This window comes from Phoca vitulina, unplaced genomic scaffold (assembly GCF_004348235.1).
Source record: "Phoca vitulina isolate PV1807 unplaced genomic scaffold, GSC_HSeal_1.0 scaffold8, whole genome shotgun sequence".
NCBI classification, from domain to species: Eukaryota; Metazoa; Chordata; class Mammalia; order Carnivora; family Phocidae; genus Phoca; species Phoca vitulina.
Genome location: NW_022589711.1, coordinates 21964250 through 21970546, shown reverse-complemented (window position 1 = coordinate 21970546; position 6297 = coordinate 21964250). Strand labels below are relative to the sequence as shown.

At 35.7% G+C, this 6297-nt stretch overlaps 1 pseudogene; it reads left to right on the top strand.

The window, feature by feature from the left end:
• Positions 1–1658: 1658 nt before the first annotated feature.
• Positions 1659–2527, top strand: LOC116633646 (annotated as a pseudogene).
• Positions 2528–6297: the final 3770 nt, after the last annotated feature.

The following is a 6297-nucleotide window of genomic DNA, read 5'->3' as shown; positions in this document are numbered from 1 at the left end:
CATCTTTGTCCTAATTTAGTAGCAGTAGCTCTCGTTAAAAGGGAATTTTACCATTAGGATATCCTTCTCTCTTCTAGAAAAAAATACAGATGTTAAGTCACTAGTATTGAACATAATAGTAGCTTATTAAAACCACAGGATGGAAGGTAATGATGTCGCCAGAACTATCAGGAATATTGTTCTCTGTGATAGCTAGAATTGCAAGATGTCTTCCAAGATTCCCCTTCTGATATAGACACATTATATGATCCCTTCTCCTTCAGTGTGGTGAGAACATGTGATGTGATGGGACATGTTTATAGAGTCTTAGAAGGAGAAGAGAAAGAATGTGGTGACAAAATTTTGATGAGGTAATGGCTGAAAATTTCCAAAACTGATAAAGACAATAAGCCATATGTTAAAGAAAACCTGACTCCAAAGTAGAATTTTAAACAATTTATCTATATAGTAATGCAATAGAGTAAAATTGCAGAAAAGCAAAGACAAAAGAAATTTTAACATGCCCCTAGAGAAAAACAACAACAACATAATGCCATCAAAGGAACAACAATAGAACTGAAATCTATTTTCTTAACGATGATAAAAGCTAGAAGACAAATTATATTTTTAAAGTGCTGAAATAAAATAACTGTCAAGCTAGGAGTTTAAAGCTAGAAAAAATATTTCAGAATGAAAATGAAAGAAGGCATTTACAGATACACAAAACTTGAAATAATTTACCATAGTAGAACTGAGTTAAAGAAAATAACAAATATTGCTCTTTAAACAGTGAGGGTATAGCTAGGAGATACAGGCAGAAATTAAGGCTAAATATATTGGTGAATCCAAATAAATATTGCTTCTATCAAAACAGTGATAATGATAAAGTGTTGATGAGTTTAAATACACAATTAAAATCCATAAGAAGAGTGCACAGAAATTGGGAAAGGCAAAGAGTTAAAGTGCTTGAAGTTTCTTGCTTTGTCTGGAATAAAGCACAAAAGTTGTGGTTAACTTCAACCAGAATAAGTCAAGATTCAAATTTTTATCTCTGCAATAACCATTAAAATAATGGTAAACAAGCTAATAAGTTCTATGCTGTTTACTCTGTTTGTCATATTCTAGACAGATGACCTTTCTTTACCCTGTTCTTTATCCCTGGGAGGCTGACATTCCATGGGCATCCTTGCCCTTTGACCCTTCTTGGCTTTGGCTACAGGCACTGGCATGAAGTATGCGGTTAAGAGAATAAAGATTGGGTATATCCCCAATTCAATCTTTATCGCAGTTATTACATCCTACTAAGGCTACACACACGGGAGAGCTGTATTCAGTAACTCCAGTCTCCATTAACTCCCACAGAAAATATATGTGCCCTAAGGGACAACCAACCAGTCCTTTACTGCACTAGAAACTGACTGCAGGTACAAGAGTGAGCCCAGCTGAGAGCATCAGAGCCCAAGCCAAGTTGCTACCCCACAGAATGATTAGCTAATAAACTTTTGATCTTTAAAGCCACTCACTTTCAGGTAGGTTGGTGCGCAATGGGGAATGGAAGGGAAGTGCGTGTGAGATCATCACGTGAGTTGGTAGACAAGATCTGGCGGTTTAAACCAGACTGAACCGAAGCAGTCAGGGGCAATGGATGTGGTCCTTTTGAGAGCTCAAGATGGCAGTGAACCAACGTATACTCATCATCAGTCACTGGCCACAACCTGAGTCGACATGACTTGCTGACCTGGATCAATGAGTCTCTCGGCAGCTGAATCTGACAAAGGTTGAGCAGTTGTGTGCAGGGGCTGCCTACTGTCAGTTTATGGACATGCTGCTCCCTGGCTCCATTGCCTTGAAGACGAATACATCCAGAACTTCAAAATGCTACAAGCAGATTTTAAGAGAATGGGTGTTGACAAAATAATTCCTGTGGACAAATTAGTAAAAGGGAAGTTTCAGGACAATTTTGAATTCCTTCCATGGTTCAAGAAGTTTTCTGATGCAAACTGTGATGGAAAAGACTATGACCCTGTAGCTGCCAGACAAGGTCAAGGAAGGACAGTTGCTCCCTCTCTTGTTGCTCCAGCTCTGAACAAACCAAAGAAGCCTCTCGACTCTAGCAGTGCAGCTCCACAGAGACCCATTGCAGCACACAGAACCACTGCAACCCCTAAGACTGGCCCAGGTGTGGTGCAAAAGAAACTTGGTATGGGCAACGGGGATGATGAACGGGGATGATGAAGCAGTGAATTGATGCAGCAGGTCAATGTATTGAAACTTACTGTTGAAGACTTGAAGAAAGAGAGATTTTGACTTTGGAAAACTAAGGAACATTGAATTGATTTGCCAGGAGAACGAGGGCAAAAACAACTCTGTATGGCAGAGGATGGTGGACATTCTGTATGCCAGAGCCGAAGGCTTTGTGATACTTGATGAAGGGGGCCCACAGGAGGAACAAGAAGAGTGTCGACAGCCTGGACCAGCAGAGCAACATGCGAATTCTTCACTCCAAATCATGTGCTTAAGTATAAAACCTCCCTTATATTATTCTTAGAGGACTCACGGGTTTCTTTTCATAAGCAAAAATGTACCTCTTCTTAAAGTGCACTTTGCAGAAGTTTTACTCCTTTTCCAATGAGTTTGAGTTAGGACTTTTGTAGCAGAGCAGTATTAAATTCTAGTTGGTTCACCTAGGGAACAAAGAGGCTGACCATGGGGCTCACTGGGTGGTGGCTGGTAACACTGATTGCTGGAGAAGGTGTTTTTATGTAATACACTGAGGTGGAGAGCTCACTACAGAAAGATAAAGACTGATCTGAATTTTAAGCTAATGTGAAATCTTAGCAGAGAACATTTTAATAAGTAAATGCCTTAAGAGTATTTGAATGTTTCCTTATTTCAAAATATAAAATGTAACATGACAGGAGATTTTATGTATTTGACATTGTGTCTGAGAAGGAAGGGCTAGATCTCTGGACCTTTGGAATCTGCTGTTCACAGGCCTTCCAGGGCTGCTTGAATCCTCAAAGGCCTAGACCTTGGTCCAAAAGGAAAGTTTAAAAGTTGCTCTGTAGGGGCGCCTGGCTGCCTCAGTTGGTAGAGCATATGACTTCATCTTGGGGTTTTGAGTTTGAGCCCCATGTTGGGTGTAGAGATTACTTAAAAGTAAATTAAAAAATCTAAATAATCAAGTGTATTCTATTGATTACTTGTATTACAATCACGAGGATGATGTTCTAATGTAGATAACTAGAGTCATTCTTTTATTTTATGAATCAGCTTCTCTGAGTTTTCAAAGTTACCATAGTGTTTCTGAACCTTTAGTACACCTTTGAATCACCTGTATTCTTGAGAATCTAAAACTGAAGTATATACATAGTAGGTGTATTATGTGACTTTTCATATATATTTTCATGAAGAATTACAGGTGGTCAAATAAAACATTCTATGAGGAATATTGCTTCAAAGAGCTCTTTATTAGTTTCATTAATTGATGAATCTTTGTTAATAAACTCAGTACAGTGCCTCATTATAGAAGGTGCTTAATTGATATTTGTCATTAAATTAATGACTCATTTGATCTATTATTCTTTTTCAGAATGGGCAAGATAATATTCTTAATTCTTAACATGGAATAATTTTAAAATAGATATATCAATTATATGTATGTATATATGTATTTCATAAACTTGTTGAAGAAAAACGTTTTCAATGACACTTGTTAAAGATAGTAAGGCAGATTTTATTCAGGATCATTGCAATATGTATAGGAACCTCTGTAATGAGATATTACAGTGGGGGAGAGAGATTGGGCTCAATGCCAAATACAGCATAAGCCAGCGGGTGTTTATAGCTAAGGAGCAGGGTAGAGCGTGGTCAGTGAAAGGAAAATTAGGAGACATCTGGCTAAGGGAGGGAGATTCTGGCTAAGCTGACCTAACAGGATTCTTGTTGAGGACAGGCCAGAGTGATCAGACATCACCTGGGAGGTGTGGAGGATGAGGAACTTGCTCAGGTAGCCAGGGTAACAGATGTGGAAAGTGAGGAGTTCTGATTAACCTGACTTTTAGCAGGGTTCTTGCTAAAACTAGATTTTACAAGGAAATGAACATATAGATTTGCCAAAGAGAAGGTTCAGGGGCCTGACTAAAGTTTGGTCAAGCAAAGAATCTTTGTCATACTCCATATATACAGGGACATTAAATTTTATTTCTTCTGGTTGTCATGTAAAGTGAGCTAAATGATGCAGGTAAAGTGAACTAAAAGATTATATATCAGTCTTACTGAATGATTAATATTGCTAAAACGTTATGAATTTCTAACAGATTCAAAATAAGAATTGATTTTAGGAGGATTATTAAATTGTATCTATAATGATAAAAGGGATATTTATCTCTCATTCTTTCTACATCAAGTGCACTATCCCTACTTAATGTATACTAAGTGGGTCATGTACTCCTTGCTGACAAGAATAAATAGAGATAGCTACATTAGATATAATCACTTTCTGGGGAAATTTTAAAATGTTACATTAATTTGTAAATTGATATAATTGTTTTGTTTACAAATTGTTAGAATTTCAACCTCATGATTAAAATAATGTGGCACAACCTTGCTTTTGTTAAGTGTGATATCCTTATTTTGCTAGGAAAAGATTCTTTTAATAATGCTTTCTTCTTGGCCTTAGATTTTTAAGCTGCTTAAGATAAAAAAAAAATTCATGGGGATCAACTGGTTATTTACAAAAATGTGTAATAGGTCATCTCTTGAATAAATACCACCAAAGATGTCGGCGTAATCTGAGCTAACACTGCAAATCATATTTAATATGTAATTAAAACATCTAAATATTGAAGAAAGGAAGCTTCTATGGAAGTTAATAATAAATTATATCAGTTTGCTCACCACCATACCTTTGAAAATTTCTGCCATTAAGAAACAGATTTGACCTCTATATGGTTCTCATTTATTACTGTATTGCTACTTTTTAAAATTGGTGTGATAGAATTTGGTAAATCTTACAATTTTATTGATCATAGTGTTTTACTAGCCAAGTGCTATGAAAGTGTATATTAAAAAGCTAAATATAATGAAAAACACATGCTTAAATCTCTAATTCTCCTAATTATTATATTTTATATGGGGCATTTTTCTGTAGAAAACTCTAAGCAGACTGTGAGGGCAAAGTGATTCAAGATATGTCATTAACAATGGCCAAGATTGCCTCTCATACACAATTTAGTATCTATTGCTCTGGAAGAGACAGAGTCAATAGAATAAAGGAATAAGATACATAACTGAAAATTGGGTTTGAATTCATAACCTGAAATTTCCTTGAACCTTCAAACAAAAATTTAAGTCAAATTAAGATAATATTATTGGGTTCTCAATACCATCTAAATAATAAATGAGTTGTATAGTTTCTTTTAATTTATCTGTTTTATCTTTAAACCTATTAAAATATTTGCTTCAGTGCATGAACTACTTTAAGAATTTTACATATTTCAAAACTAAATCATTATGTCAAAAACTAAATCAAAAGAGTCACTACACTTTTAAAAATCTCACTTGATGCTTTTCATGACAATTCCTAAGTACATTAGGATGAACTTGCTTTATCTTATATACAGATGAAGAAAATGCAGTTTAAAAAGTTATGTTTTCTTCAAGGACTTTTTTTATTTTTAAATTTTTTAATTTAAATTTTAGGTAGTTAACATACAGCGCAATATTGGTTTCTGGAGTAGAATTCAGTGATTTATTACTTACATAATACACCCAGTGCTCATCATAACAGATGCCCTCCCTTAACATCCATTACCCATTTAGCTCATCCCCCACCTACCTTTCTCCAGCAACCCTCAGTTTGTTTCCTATGATTAAGAGTCTCCTATGGCTTGTTTTCCCTCTCTCCTTTTCTTCTTTTCCCCTTTTCCATATGTTCACCTGTTATCTTTTCCACATATGAGATCATATGGTATTTGTCTTTCTCTGACTGACTTACTTCATTTAGTTTAATCACTCTAGCTCCAAACATGTCATTGCAAAGGGCAAGATTTCATTCTTTTTGATGGCTAATATTCCATTGTATCTTTATACCACATCTTCTTTATCTATTTATCAGTAGATGGACATTTGGGCTCTCTCCATAGTTCGGCTATTGTTGATAATACTGCTATAAACATCGGGGTGCACGTATCCCTTCAAATCTGTATTTTTGTATCCTTTGGGTAAATACTTAGTTGTGTAATTGCTGGATGGTAGGGTATTTCTATTTTTAACATTTTGAGGAATCTCTATCTTGTTTTCCAGAGTGGCTGTACC